This window comes from Scyliorhinus canicula, chromosome 20, assembly GCF_902713615.1.
Source record: "Scyliorhinus canicula chromosome 20, sScyCan1.1, whole genome shotgun sequence".
Taxonomy (NCBI): Eukaryota; Metazoa; Chordata; class Chondrichthyes; order Carcharhiniformes; family Scyliorhinidae; genus Scyliorhinus; species Scyliorhinus canicula.
The window spans coordinates 79,818,553-79,834,816 of record NC_052165.1 but is presented as its reverse complement, the minus strand read 5'-3'; positions in this window follow the sequence as shown (position 1 = coordinate 79,834,816).

Sequence of the window (16,264 nt, the reverse complement as noted above, 5' to 3'; positions counted from 1 at the left end):
ACATTCTGTCATTAACCCCTCTCGGACATTCTCTTTCTGCAGCACTGTAATATTATCCTCAATCAATACTGCCACTCCTTCTCCTTTCTTTCGTTCCTTATCTTTCCTGAGCACAATGTAGCCAAGAATATTTAAAAACCAGCCCTGGTCTTTTTGGAATCAGGTTTATGTTCTTGCCACAACATCATATTCATACAGTTCACAGTAACTCTACTTCATGAACCTTATTGATCATCCTTCCTACGCTAAAATATACAGGCAGATATATGGAGTTAGGTTGCAGATCAGACATGATCTAATTGAATGGTAGAACAAGCTCGAGGGCTAAATGATCTTGGTTCTCTGTTTCCACTTTCCCACGAGTGTCTGAGTGTCAGTAAATGTGGTGAAAGGTGTGTGTGTGGGTGATCTGCTTGTTCTGGCTGGACATCTGGAATTACAGAGAAGCTGCAACGTGTGTGTGCAAGGTTTACCACACTGGTAAGTGTGCGCATGAGTGTGCATGAGTGTGCGCATGTGTGCACCTTAATTTTGGACATGAGTCTTGATTGCTGCTTGAGGGATCAGGGTGTGGAGCATTCGGTGGTGTGTGAAGTTGGTGTGCACTTGTCAGGTTTTTACATTTGAAGATATACTCACTGACCTTGACCACCCACCCACGTCAGGTCATTGAAGGTTTTCTGACACTGCAGCCAGGCCCTCGGGCCCAAACGTCTTGAATATATTTCCGTAGATACCTGCTGCCATTTCACTTGTACCTGTGGAGCCTCCAATGCAAAAAGACATCTCGCTTCCTTTTCCAATTCCTAATTAAGGTCTCCAGTGCCATATCAAGGAATCTGGGAGCCCTTTGTCTAACAAGGTACTTCTTTGCTAGTCTTATTCCCTCTCTGAAATATTTTCACAAACAGCTCAACCAGCTTCCCCCTTTAAGAGATGCAGGAAGACTTGTGCTAACCCTGCATACCTGGACCCCCTGCCTGAGTCTACAGCCAGTCCCCAGCACATTTAGTCTGCATTCTGCCTGCATCGCCTTGACTTGACCGGAAAGTAATTTGCTTGTCTGCTAATGGTCTTTATTGGATTTTCTCATCCTTGAATCAAACACAAGTGTGACATATGCTTTCTTGGTGTGATGCTTTCAGGTGGGACATTTTCAGCTGTGACATATGTCATGAAGATGTGCTTCATTGAAATAATAATTTTTAATCCACCCGCTGGAAACTTGAGTTGAACTTTTATGAACAAACTTTTTAAAACCGTGAGAATAAAGTGACTTGAACCCCGAGCCCAAGATGGCTGACCCCAATTTGCATTACGAGACAATCTATATTGCAATTCATTAGAGTGCAGTTAGTCTGTCTGCAAAGAGAACGGCCGGGACTCTCCGAAATCCGGAATGGTGCACGTCGGCATCAATGGCCTCCAGGCCAGCGATTCAACGGCCCTCAGGGGCTGGCAGGCTGCCGAAGTGCTGCACATTGCTCCGGCAGCGGGTCCGTGCATGCACGTGACGGTTGTCTCTGGGCTGGTGCATGTGTGCGACAGCTGTCTCCGCGTCGGCACATGCGAGTAGTGGCCCTTTCCACGCCAGCGCCATGCAACATGGCGGAGCCCGACAGCTGGCCTTGCGGAAGGACGTAGGCCCCTTCCAGATCATGGGTGCCCGCTGATCGGTAGCCCCTGATCGTGGGCCTGGACGTCGTGGAGGCCACCCTCAGAACCTGATCCCCCCCCCACCAAGACGGCCACCGCGGCCTCAGGTCCGCGCTCTCGCCGGGTAGCACCAGGTTGGAACCACGTTGGCGGGAATTTGGCCGGTCGACCGCGGAGAATCGGCGCGGGGCCCCTGACCGGCGCCACGTCGACCGCGTGGGCGCGATTGCCGCCGATTCTCTGAGCGCCGGAGAATCGTGCCCCGGCGTCGGAGCGACATGGCGTGAATTTCCCACGTCGCCAGCGATTCTCCGACCCGGCGCGGGCTCGGAGAATCCCAGCCAACATCTCCCATCTCCTGTGTCATTAGCAAGGAAATCTATGGAAATCACCTGAGATATTCAACCTTTGGACCATGGTTATTAATACTAATCATTTGTCTAAGTTCAGGTTCAGTCATGAGTTAATCATGTCACCCTTGGAATACAAGGACAATGTATTTTTGTAATTCCCCTGGCAGTTGGAGGAGCAAGGTCACATGACAAGCCAGCTTTTTGTTTTAAGCACATGTTTGCGGACTGTCATCATCCAGGGACACCCAGCTCCAGACAATGATTTCTTCAGAGAAATCCAACTCTGTACCACTATCTCCCAAGGAACAACCAACCCAGATGTCTATTTTGTTAATGCGGAAGCATTCAGACCATCAGATTCAACCTGAAGCCTGCTGAGCCACCAACCTACATACTCATGGACTTTAATTTGGCCAACCTATCCTTGCCCAATCTGTAATCTTTTTTTTTCTTTCATGAGATGTGGGCATCGCAAGCAAGGCCAGCATTTGTTGCCCATCCCTAATTGCCCTCGAACTGAGTGGCATTTATGAGTCAACCACATTGCTGTGGATCTGGATTCACATGTAGACCACTCCTGGTAAGGATGCAGATTTCCTTCCCTGAAGGACATTAGCCTGATGGGTTTTTACAACAATCGAAAATGGTTTGATCAGATTTTTAATTCCAGATTTTTTTATTGAATTAAAATTTCACCATCTGCCATGGAGGGATTCAAAACTGGGTCCCCAGCACATGACTTTAGCGTCTGGATTACTAGTAACAGTGACACATGCCACTGCATCATCACCTCCTCATATAGCTGTATTAGTTTATGCATGAGCTTTGAATGTTTGTATGTGTGAAGGTCAGTGTTAATTTTATTATTTTGCTAAGATTGGAAACTCTCCTGCCCTAATGATTCTTTTATGATCACATAAACAGTTAAGTACTCACAGATGTATTCTTGTCAAACAGAAAACGCTATTGCAGTCAAATGAGGAATGGGAAAAGAGGGGAGTCATTCAACTCATCCTGACCTTGTTATAACACATATGACACACGTTTCTCACATTGTACAAGCTTGGTACCAGATTATATACATGTGGTAGAATGTACTATTTGCATCACAATCTGAATGCCAGTGAAAGCAAGATGTCAAATGAGGTAAATGCACTTCTTAGTTTTTTGTTGAGGACTTTTAAAACTTGCAGACAGGTATTGAAACAATGGTGAAAGAGTTAAATTAAATGTACAGAGAAGTTTGACATTACCTTTGCCCTTCTTGGACCTGGGCTTGAATCCAACGTGTTATGATAGGGTTAGATCTCTCTTTCCAAGTTGTGTAAGGGTCCTTCTTGCTGGTCCCTATTTTCCCTTTCTTTATTGTGTTGCCGTTATCATTTTGAACCATGGATGCTTAATGGACGTGCATCTTTAAGTTAAGCAGCAGAGAGAGTGAGGAATTCAAGACGTTGCAACACAGTTTATGGTGCCACTAGTGTTCGAACAGGAGATCTCAGACTTTTTGGCACCCGAGAGATGGGGTGGGACTCATTTTGATTGGTTGGCTGGTGGCCAATGAATTAGCCAACAGGCCGTTTTCTGCACAGTAACAGGTGGTGATTGGGTCCTACGCGAGTGGGATGATTTTCACAGACCCAAGGAGATCAGTTTGAGTCCTGGATACTGAGAGGCAAGAACCTGCTCTTTCCTCTCTCTCTCTATAAATCTATAGGGAAACCAATTACAGACTGAAAAGCAGAAATCTTGACATGAAAACCTGGTTTGAAGGACAATGTGCAAGAAACAACCATCTGAAAAAAAACTCATCTTTTACTTTTACCCACCTCTCCTCCCCCTCTGTGTTTGTCTGTCTTGTCTGCACATGCAGAGGGTGGGGACAAGTTAAAGTGGGGATTAGAAATTAGATAATAATTAATCAGTTTTATTTGCTGTATATTTCATTATAGTTCTTGTTATAAATAAATAGGAAATGTATTCAAACTTACAAACCTGGTGACTGTAATTATTGGACAGCCAAGGGCCAAAGACTTTGTGTAGATTTCTAAGTATTATTGGGGAATCAATTGTGTTGTGACTCCGAGTCAAGGTGGGCTGGAATTGACCATCCACTAACCCAGGGTATCGTAACTTAATTTGGTGCCTCAGATCTGGGATCTTTAGAATGGTAGATGGCGAATTTTGGGTTGCACTATAAACTTAAGGCAGCAGGGTAGCATGGTGGTTAGCATAAATGCTTCACAGCTCCAGGGTCCCAGGTTCGATTTCCGGCTGGGTCACTGTCTGTGTGGAGTCTGCACGTCCTCCCCCTGTGTGCGTGGGTTTCCTCCGGGTGCTCCGGTTTCCTCCCACAGTCCAAAGATGTGCGGGTTAGGTGGATTGGCCATGCTAAATTGCCCGTAGAGTCCTAATAAAAGTAAGGTTAAAGGGGGGGGGGTTGTTGGGTTACGGGTATAGGGTGGATACGTGGGTTTGAGTAGGGTGATCATGGCTCGGCACAACATTGAGGGCCGAATGGCCTCTTCTGTGCTGTACTGTTCTATGTTCTATGTTCTACACCATGTTCGTAGCAAAGGGCAGCATGGTAGCAGAGTGGTTAGCACAGTTTCTTCACAGCTTCATGGTCCCAGGTTCGATTCCCGGCTTGGGTCACTGTCTACGCGGTGTCTACACGTCTTCCCCGTGTGTGCGTGGGTTTCCTCCGGGTGCTCCGGTTTCCTCCCACAGTCCAAAGATGTGCAGGTTAGGTGGAGTGACCATGATAAATTGCCCCTTGTGTCCAAAATGATTAGGTGGGGTTATTGGGTTACGAGGATAGGATGGAGGCGTGGGCTTAAGTGGGGTGCTCTTTCCAAGGGCCAGTGCAGACTCAATGGGCCAAATGGCCTCCTTCTACACTGTAAATTCTATGAAACTATAATATAACAGGATATCTCTGGAAGCTGCTGAGAGTTTTCTTCAGGTGGATGACTTGACTTTGGTTTGTTTCAAAGGGCGTTGAAAGACAAGCTTGCCGAGTTGGTAGGTGAATTGAAAATAGAGGTACCAGATACAGCTAGCCAGGTAGAGATAACTGAAGCCATTGCTCATCATTTAAATTTGAAAGAGATGCCAGTATCGCAGCTAGGGTGACGGCAATCATCAGTAGAATTAGTTAAAACCCAGTCACAAAAGAAATGATCAGAGATGCAGCAAAACAGAAAAGAAATGTAGATGGAAATAAGAAGGTTGGAATTAGAGAGAGAGAGGAAAAAGCCAAAAGAGAGAGACTTCCAGCTGAAGCCAGTGGAAATTAAAAGGGAGCTGCCAGGAGATAGAGGGATGGAACCCAGTGGCAATATATTTAAATTTGGACAGGCCATCTCTAAATTAGAAGCGAAGGGGGTAGAAACCTTTTGTTAGGACTTTTGAGGAAATAGCAATCCAAATGGAGTGGCTAAAAGAAAAGTGGACATTAGCGGTTTGGATCAGTAATTGGCTAGCTGAAAGAAGACAGAGGGTGGTGGTTGATGGCAAATGTTCATCCTGGAGTTCAGTTACTAGTGGTGTACCGCAAGGATCTGTTTTGGGGCCACTGCTGTTTGTCATTTTTATAAATGACCTGGAAGAGGGTGTAGAAGGATGGGTTAGTAAATTTGCAGATGACACGAAGGTCGGTGGAGTTGTGGATAGTGCTGAAGGATGTTATAGGAGCTGGGCTGAGAGGTGGCAGATGGAGTTTAATGCGGAAAAGTGTGAGGTGGTTCACTTTGGAAGGAGTAACAGGAATGCAGAGTACTGGGCTAATGGCAAGATTCTTGGTAGTGTAGATGAACAGAGAGATCTCGGCATCCAGGTACATTAGTCCCTGAAAGTTGCCACCCAGGTTAATAGGGCTGTTAAGAAGGCATATGGTGTGCTAGCCTTTATCAGTAGGGGGATTGAGTTTCGGAGCCACGAGGTCATGCTGCAGCTGTACATAACTCTGGTGCGGCCGCTCCTGGAGTATTGCGTGCAGTTCTGGTTACCACATTATAGGAAGGATGTGGAAGCTTTGGAAAGGGTTCAGAGGAGATTTACTAGGATGTTGCCTGGTATGAAGGGAAGGTCTTACGAGGAAAGGCTCAGGGACTTGAGGTTGTTTTCGTTAGAGAGGAGAAGGCTGAGAGGTGACTTAATAGAGACATATAAGATAGTCAGAGGGTTAGATAGGGTGGACAGTGAGAGTCTTTTTTCTTGGATGGTGATGACCAACACGAGGGGACATAGCTTTAAATTGAGGGGTGGTAGATATAGGACAGATGTCAGAGGCAGTTTCTTTACTCAGACAGTAGTAGGGGTGTGGAACGCCCTGCCTGCAACAGTAGTAGACTCGCCAACTTTAAGGGCATTTAAGTGGTCACTGGATAGACATATGGATGAAAATGGAATAGTGTAGGTCAGATAGGCTTCAGATGGTTTCACGGGTCGGCGCAACATCGAGAGCCGAAGGGCCCGTACTGCGCTGTAATGTTCTATGTAATGTTCTATGTTCTACCCATGCAAAGTAAATTGATGAGGCAGGCACAGGAAGTTTATCCTTCCCTGACGGAAGGGAATGTCTACGAATTATGATGAGGTAATAAAGGCTGTTCTGGGTGAATATGGATTGATTCCCGAAGCATATGGGCAAAAGTTTTGGATCTAAGGGGACAGCCGGGACAGATGCCAAATTCGAAAGGCTTACACAGAACAATTTTGATGGATGGGTACAGGCATTGGGATTTCAAGTACCATGAGGTTCTGACAGAGTTCATTCTTTCAGATGAATTTAAGAATTCCCTACCTTCTATGATAAGGACCCATGTTGGAGACCAGAGGGTGGCGACTACTAGACAGGCAGTAATTTTGGCTGCTGATTGTGAGCTAATCCATAAATTTAAAGCACCTCATAATTTTGAAAAGGATAGGAAGTGGGAGAGTCAAAGGAAGGCAGGTGGCCAAGGTGACGAATGGATAACTTGGAATGCTCCGAGATCTCATAGAAAAGAATCCCTACCGTGCAGAAGAAGGCCATTCGACCATCGAGTCTGCACCGACCCTCTGAAAGAGCACCCCACCAAGGCCCCCTCCCTATCCCTATAACCCAGTACCCGACCTAACCTTTTGGACACAAAGGGGCAATTTAGCATGGCCAATTTGCCTAACCTGCACATTTCTGGACTGTGGCAGGAAACCGGAGCATCCGGAGGAAACCCATGCAGACACCGGGAGAAAGTGCAGACTCCACACAGACAGTCACCCGAGGCTGGAATTGAACCCAGGTCCCTGACACTGTGAGACAGCAGTGCTAACCACTGTGCCACCGTCCTGCCCTACCTCCTCCCTATCTCCTCCTCAGATCAGGAAGGACGATACTGACGGTGAAGATGAGACACAAAAGCGTATGTGTTACCATTGTCATAATGTTCATTCAGCATGTCGGTAGCTTAAAGGAAATCCCATGGGACTTGGAGTTCTAAAGGAGGATTCTGAAAAGAGAACCAAAGTGGAGAATCCTACATGGCAGAATGTAGCTTTAACCGGACTTGGGAGACCAGAGGTTAGCACTGCTGTGGGAGCAGAATGAGATAAATGAGAGATAGGCAGGGGTTTTGTCTAAGGGGACGATCACCCCATTTTCCTCACCTGATACAGCTAACCCCATAACTATCTTCAGGGACACAGGTTCAATTCAAACTCTCTTGGAGAAGAATTTGGTTTTCCCTCCAGAGAGTTCAATGAAAGCTAAGGTATTAGTGAATGGGATAGGTGAAAATTATTTCCCAGTTCCATTATATAAGTACAATTTGAGTGTGTCAGGTCCAGTAGTTGTCTAGGTAGTTACGAAAGTCCCAGTGGACCGAGTAGACTTACTTTGAGGGAATGATTTGGCAGGAGTGAAGGTTGTACTGTCACCCATAATTACAGAGAGTTAGAGGGAAGTACTGTGGATGGGACATGAGATACCAACGGTAGGACATGTGGGAATTTGGAAAACTCATTGGGCATTAAATGACTCAAAGCAAGAACTATTGAAAGACATTAAACACGCATCAAAAGAAAATGGTAGTGAATCTGATTCTACTGATACTGATGAAATTATCTCCACGAGAATGATTCCTCACAAAAACTTGTCTAAGATAAAACCTAGTAGACAACCAGATTCTGAGAATTCCAAGCCTGAGGGTGATCCTAAGAAGGAGGAGTCTGAATCTAACAGTAATAACTGCGATGACGATTTACTACCTCAAAGGTAGTAATCTCAGGATTACTACCAGTGCCACGTGCTAGTCAGAGTACGAATGACAGGATAGACAGGATGAATGCGTGGCTTGAGAGATGGTGTAGGAAGGAGGGATTCAGATTTTTGGGACATAGGAACTGGTTTTGGGAGAGGTGGGACCATTACAAATCGGACAGTTTATACCTGGGCAGGACTGGAACCAATGTCCAAGGGTGCTTGTTTGCTAGCGCGGTTGGGCAGGGTTTAAACTAATGTGGCAGCAGAATGGGACCAATGCAGGAAATCAGAGGGTAGTAAAGAGGGGTTGGAAACAAAATATAGGAAGGAGATAAGTGGAAGGCAGAGAGAGCAGTTGGTCAGTGGGAGAAATAACTGAGGGAGAACTACTGCCGAAGGCCGGTAAGATTAAGAGGAAGAGCAGGCAGGGAGTGGTTGGTCAATGCAACGGGGCTGGTGGGCTGAAGTACATTAGTTTCAATGCGAGGCCTATTTCAGGTAAGACAGATGGACTTCGAGATTAGTACGGGGAATTATGACGTTACTATTACAGAAACTTGGTTGAAAGGGGAACAGGGTTGGCAACTAAACATTCCAGGATTTGGAGGGGGATGCAAAAGGGGTGCATTCTTGGTTAAGGAGAATATCACAGCTGTACTGAGGGAGGACACCTTGGAGGGTTCAGGCAGTGAGGCAATATGGGTAGAGCTCAGGAATAGGAAGGGTGCTGTCACAATGTTGGGGGTTTACTACAGACCTCCTAACAGCCAGCGGGAGTTAGAGGAGCAGATATGCAAACAGATCCTGGAAAGATGCATAACATTAGGGTTGTTGTGGTGGGTTATTTTAACTCTCCCTATATTGACTGGGACACACATACAGCTAGAGGCATGGATGGAGCAGAATTTGTAAGGAGCATCCAGGAGGGCTTCTTGAAACAATATGTAAATAACCCAACTCGGGAAGGGGCCATATTAGACCTGGTGCTGGGAAATGAGACCAGCCAGGTGATCGGTTTCAGTAGGAGATCATTTTGGGATCAAATTCTGTACATTTTAAGCTGTTTATGGATCAGGACATGAGTGGTCCTCAGGTGAAGGTGTTAGACTGGGGGAAGGCTAGTTCCAACAGAGTGTTGACTGGGCGAGGCTGTTTTAGGGAAAATCAACATCTGGCATCTGGGAGGCTTTCAAATGTCAGTTGATTAGAATTCAGGACCGGCATGTATCTGTGAAGGTGGCAAGTAATGAGGGATATTATGAACATTGTTAGAAAGAAAAAGGAAGCATTCATAAGGTCTAAAAGGCTTAGGACCAGATGAAGCCCTTGAAGAATATAAAGAAATTAGGAAGGAACTTAAGGTAGGAGTTTGGAAGGCTAAAAGGGGTCATGAAATGTTGTTGGCAAACAGGATTAAGGAAAATCCTAAGGCGTTTTATGCATATGTAAAGGGCAAAAGGGTAGCCAGAGAAAGGGTTGGTCCATTCCAGATATTGGAGAGTATCTGCATGAAACCAGAGGAAATGGCTGAGGTACTAAATGAATACTTTGAAGGACCTGGTGGATGAGGAGTATAGGGTAGAGTGTGTAGATATTCTGAGTCATGTTGATATTAATAAAGAGGAGGTGTAGGGCATCTTAAAAAGCATTAAAGTAGATAAGGCCCCAGGGCCTGATGGGATCAAACCAGAATACTGAGGGAAGCAAGGGAGGAAATTGCTGGGGCTTTGACAGTAATCTTTGGATTCTCATTGGCGACAGGTGAAGTTCCAGAGGACTGGAGAGTAGCCAATGTTGTTCTATTGTTTCAGAAGGGCAGCAGGGATAATCTAGGAAATTATAGGCCAGTGAGCCTTATGTCAGTGGTATGGAAATTATTGGAAAAGATTCTTAGAGATAGGATTTACTCATATTTGGAAACAAATGGACTTATTTGTGATGGACAGCATGGTTTTGGAATAAATGCTGTCCTTCATCGGTCGGGGTATTGAATATAAAAATTGGCAAGTCATGTTGCAGCTGTACAGGACCTTAGTTAGGCCTCATTTGGAATATTGTGTACAATTCTGGTCGCCACACTACCAGAAGGATGTGGATGCTTTGGAAGAGTACAGAAGCGGTTTATTAGGATGTTGCCTGGTATGGAGATCATTAGCTCTGAGGAAAGATTAGATAAACTCGGTCTGTTCTCACTGGAATGACGGAGGTTGAGAGGTGACCTTATTGACGTCTACAAGATTATGAGTGACATAGACAGAGTGGATAGTCAGATGCTCTTTCCAAAGGTAGGAGGACATAGGTTTAAAGTGCATGGCGAAAAGTTTAGATCAGATGTGCGAGGCAAGCTTTTTACAGAGAGTGGTAAATATATGGAACTAAATATATAGTTTAGACAGGTACCATGGTTGGCGCAGGCTTGGAGGGCTGAAGGACCTGTTCCTCTGCTGTATTGTTCTTTGAGAGTTCTGCATCTGATTTGGGTTCTGATTATGAAGAAATGATCAACAATGTGCAGGTTAGGTGGATTGGCCATTCTAAATTGCCTTTATGTTAGGTACCTCTACTGGGTTACGGGGATAAGGTGGAGGTGTGGGATTAAGTGAGGTGTTCTTTTCAAGAGCCGGTGCAGACTTGATGGGCTGAATGGCCTCCTTCTGTAGTAGATTGTATGATTCTATGAACCGCTACTGAATAGACCTGTCACTACCTGATCTTGAACAAATGGCAAGTAATTCTTCCAAAGCTAGGAAAAAAGACAGCAAATCAGAAGGAGAGAGTGAATTGGACTTTTCTAAAAGTAATCAGTTACCGCCTCTTGGAGGAAACTTAATCCCATTCACTTCAGGTGCAAATATTTCCCAGAGCATGCCTGTTTTGAAAGAAATAATACATGGCAGCATGGCATCAGCTATTCAGCATGAGGAGAGCAAGGATTGTGAAGTGACACCAAGTGAACAGTTGATTAATCCACATCCTTTTAAAAGTTCAAAAAGAAAATTCCAATTAAGGAGGAACTTAGCGTGGCCAATCCATCTACCTTGCACGTCTTTGGGTTGTTTGGGTGAGACCCACGCAGCCAAGGGGAGAACGTGTAAACTTCACACGGACAGTGACCCGGGCCGAGGATCGAACCCGGGTTCTTGATTTTGTGAGGCAGCAGTGATAATCACTGTGCCACTGTACTACCCCGCACGGTTCCTCTTCAAGGTAAAGGAGCAAATAGCAAAGGATATGAAGTAATCAGTGATCCATTCTATTTGAAAATTAAGAGGAAGGTGGATGAAGAACCAGGCAGGGTTTCTGCAACCGCATTTGTTAACAAAAACAGAAAGTCATGGAACCAACAATGTGCCATCCACTGGTTTTGAAAGTATAGAAAAACATTTGAAATCTGGAAAGCAGAAATTGTTTCAGATCGCATTACTAAATGGAGTTAAGGGGCGGGATTCTCCGACCCCACGCAGGGTTGGAGAATCGGCCGGCAGCGGCGTTATTCCCGCTCCCGCAGGGTTTTTAAATCTCTGACCGGCCAAAAACCGGCGCTGTGCAAATCCCGCCGGCAGCCTCTGAAAACAGCTGGCGCCGGCGGGATTTCATTTTAATTTTAATTGCCACAAATCTCCGGCCCGGATGGGCCGAAGTCCCGGTTGACGCAGTTCAGTGTCGGGGGGTGGGTTGCGGCATCGGGGTGGGGGGGGGGGGGGGTGGGTTGCGGCATCGGGGGGGGGGGTGGGTTGCGGCATCGGGGGGGGGGTGGGTTGCGGCATCGGGGGGGTGGGTGGGTTGCGGCATCGGGGGGGTGGGTGGGTTGCGGCATCGGGGGGTGGGTGGTTGCGGCATCGGGGGGGTGGTGGGTTGCGGCATCGGGGGGGGGTGGGTTGCGGCATTCGGGGGGGTGGGTGTGCGGCATTCGGGGGTGGGTTGCGGCATCGGGGGGGTAGGTTGCGGCATCGGGGGGTGGGTTGCGGCATCGGGGGGGTTGCGGCATCGGGGGGCGGCATCGGGGGGGGGGTTGCGGCATCGGGGGGGGGCATCGGGGAGGGGTTGCGGCATCGGGGGGGGCATCGGGGGGGGGGTTGCGGCATCGGGGTGGGCATCGGGGGGGTTTGCAGCATCGGGGGGGTTGCGGCATCGGGGGTTGGGTTGCGGCATCGGGGGGTGTGGGTTTGGGGACAGCGGCGTGCAGAGAAGGGGGGCGATGGATGCCCGGGGCCAACGCACCGTTGCCCCCCCCTCTGTACGCCATTGCCCCCTACCCCAACCACCCCCCTCACCACCACTACCTCCCTCCAACGCCCCTACCTCCCTCCAACGCCCCTACCCCCCTCCAACGCCCCTACCCCCCTCCAACGCCCCTACCCCCCTCCAACGCCCCTACCCCCCTCCAACGCCCCTACCCCCCTCCAACGCCCCTACCCCCCTCCAACGCCCCTACCCCCTCCAACGCCCCTACCCCCCTCCAACGCCCCTACCCCCCTCCAACGCCCCTACCCCCCTCCAACGCCCCTACCCCCCTCCAACGCCCCTACCCCCCTCCAACGCCCCTACCCCCCTCCAACGCCCCTACCCCCCTCCAACGCCCCTACCCCCCTCCAACGCCCCTCCCCCCCTCCCCGCCACCCCTACCCCCTCCCCGCCACCCCTACCCCCTCCCCGCCACCCCTACCCCCTCCCCGCCACCCCTACCCCCTCCCCGCCACCCCTACCCCTCTCCCCCCACCGCCACCCGCCACCCCTACCCCCCTACCCCTACCCCCTACCCCTACCCCCCCCCCCCTACCCCCCGCCACCCCTACCCCCCACCCTCGCCACCCCTACCCCCCACCCTCGCCACCCCTACCCCCCACCCTCGCCACCCCTACCCCCCTCCCCGCCACCCTAACCCCCTCCCCGCCACCCCTACCCCCCTCCCCGCCACCCCTACCCCCCTCCCCGCCACCCCTACCACCCCCCTCCCCGCCACCCCTACCCCCCTCCCCGCCACCCCTACCCCCCTCCCCGCCACCCTACCCCCCCTACCCCCCTCCCCGCCACCCCTACCCCCCTCCCCGCCACCCCACCCCCCCTCTCTCTCCTCCTCCCCCTTCCTTCCTCCCTCCTCCCCCCCTTCCTTCCTCCTCCCTCCTCCCCCCCCCCTCCTTCCTACGTTGGGGGGGTGGGGGTGCGGCATTAGTGGGGGGTGGGGGGGGAGCGGCGTTGGAGGGGGTAGGGGTGGTGAAGGGGGTAGGGGTGGTGAGGGAGGGTTGGGGTAGGGGCAGCGGCGTGCAGAGGAGGGGGGCAACGGATGCCCGGGGCCAACGCACCGTCCCCCCCCCTCTGCACGCAGCTGCCCCTACCCCCTTCACCACCCCTACCCCCTTCACCACCCCTACCCCCCTCCAACGCCGCACCCCCCACCCCCCACCCCCCACTAACGCCTCACCCCCCCCCCCACTAACGGAGGAAGGAAGGGGGGACGGAGGAAGGAGGGGGGGAGGAGGAGAGAGGGGGGGGGTGTGGGTACCGGCCTTCAGAGGGAGGGGGACGGGGTGTGGGTACCGGCGTTGAGGGGGGGGGGGACCCGGCGTTGAGGGGGGGGGTTGCGGCATTGCGAGAGATGGGGGGGCGGCGTTGGAGGGGGTAGGGGTGGTGGGGAGGGGGGTAGGGGTGGTGGGGAGGGGGGTAGGGGTGGTGGGGAGGGAGGTAGGGGTGGTGGGGAGGGGGGTAGGGGTAGTGGGGAGGGGGGTAGGGGTGGTGGGGAGGGAGGTAGGGGTGGTGGGGAGGGGGGTAGGGGTGGTGGGGAGGGAGGTAGGGGTGGTGAGGGGGGGTGGTTGAGGTAGGGGGCAGCGGCGTACAGAGGGGGGGGGGCGACAGTGTGTTGGCCCCGGGCATCCGTCGCCCCCCCTTTCTGCACGCCGCTGCCCCCAAAGCCCCCCCCCCGATGCCGCAACCCCCCCCCCCACCCCGAAACGCCGGGTCAGTCTCTCTCCTCCTCCTCCTCCAAAAAACGCCGGGTCTCACCACTTCCGCAGCTGGTGAAACTGATGCGTATCGCGTCAGTCAGCTGCTGGCCCCTCCGGGAATGGAGAATCGCCGCCTAAAAGAAGGCCCCCACGCCGGAGTCATCTACTCCAATTTTGCTCGCCGGAAATCGGCGTTACGACGGTCTGCAGAGAATTTCGCCCCAGAACTGTGATTACAAAGACTCCAATGAAGAGTTAAAATCTATAAAACAAAGAATAATGCATAACTTACAGCACAGTAGCACGGTGGTTAGCGCTGTCACTTCACAGCACCAGGGTCTCGGCTTCGATTCCCGGCTTGGGTCACTGTCTGTGTGGAGTCCGCACGTTCTTCCTGTATCAACGTGGGTTTCCTCCAGGGGCTCCGGTTTCCTCCCACAAGTACCGAAAGACGTGCTGTTAGGTAATTTGGACATTCTGAATTCTCCCTCCGTGTACCCGAACAGGTGCCAGAATGTGGCGACAAGGGGCTTTTCACATTAACTTCATTGCAGTGTTAATGTAAGCCTACTTGTGACAATAAAGATTATTATTATAAAGCCAATCAACTTTGTGAAGATTTAATTGTCGTTGAAAGTAACCATACGAAGGAAAAGAGAGAATGTGAAGCTGGAGGGGTTGAAGAGAGTTTATTGATTAAAAATGAACCAAATATTTCCCTCAGCATTGACAATATTGCTGGCAGTTTGGGTACAGAAACACCTCGCAATTTGGATAAGCATTCATTTGACGATCAGAAATGACTGGCTGCATTACCCGAGAGACTGAAAGCGATAGAAATGGGCCCTCTCCAATTTGGACAGTCACAAACCTGACCAAGGGAGGCATGTTGCTCTTGACTTTGAGGCAGAGAGTGAAAACAAGGAACTGTTGAAATATTAGAGCAAGTTCTAAAACCTCTCAGTTCTAAAACTAATAAAGATACAGAAAGAATATAGGCAGAGTTGTTGGGAAACACTTTGTTAACTAATCATGATGTAGACATATGAAACTCAGAGCTAATAAAGCCACGTCCGTCTTGCTAAAACCATGGAGACTGGTTTACATAAGAACATAAGAACTAGGAGCAGAAGTAGGCCATCTGGCCCCTCCAGCCTGCTCCGCCATTCAATGAGATAATGGTGGATCTTTTGTGGACAGCTCCACTTTCCGGCCTGAACACCATAACCCTTAATCCCTTTATTCTTCAAAAAACTATCTATCTTTACCTTAAAAACATGTAATGAAGGAGTCTCAACTGCTTCACTGGGCAAGGAATTCCATAGATTCACAACCCTTTGGGTGAAGAAGTTCCTCCTAAACTCAGTCCTAAATCTACTTCCCTTTATTTTGAGGCTATGTCCCCTCGTTCTGCTTTCACCCGCCAGTGGAAACAACCTTCCTGCATCTATCCTATCTATTCCTTTCATAATTTTAAATGTTTCTATAAGATCCCCCCTTATCCTTCTAAATTCCAACGAGTACAGTCCCAGTCTACTCAACCTCTCCTCATAATCCAACCCCTTCAGCTCTGGGATTAACCTAGTGAATCTCCTCTGCACACCCTCCAGCGCCAGTACGTCCTTTCTCAAGTAAGGAGACCAAAACTGAACACAATACTCCAGGTGTGGCCTCACTAACACCTTATACAATTTAGTTAGAGACTGAAATGCAGTGCATGTTATATATGTTGTGGAAACAAGCAAAAACATAGATTTTGGGAGGTTGAAGGCCATGTTAGTGGATGAATCGAAGCAGGCCGCCCCAGATTATCCAGACAATTAAAATAGCCACAGATGCCAGTGACCTGAGGGTAGATCAGTGCTACTAGCCCTTCAGCATTTTGAAGTATATGTCCAGCATGACCATAAACAAAGCTTAGTTTATGCAGACCATAATTTGCTTGCATTTATAGAAAAGTTTAAAACCTAGAACACAAGATTACTCTATTGTAGTTTATTATTATAATAGCTCAATGTTAAAATTGCACATATTCCTGGAAAGGATAATGTGATTGTGGATGCTTTGTC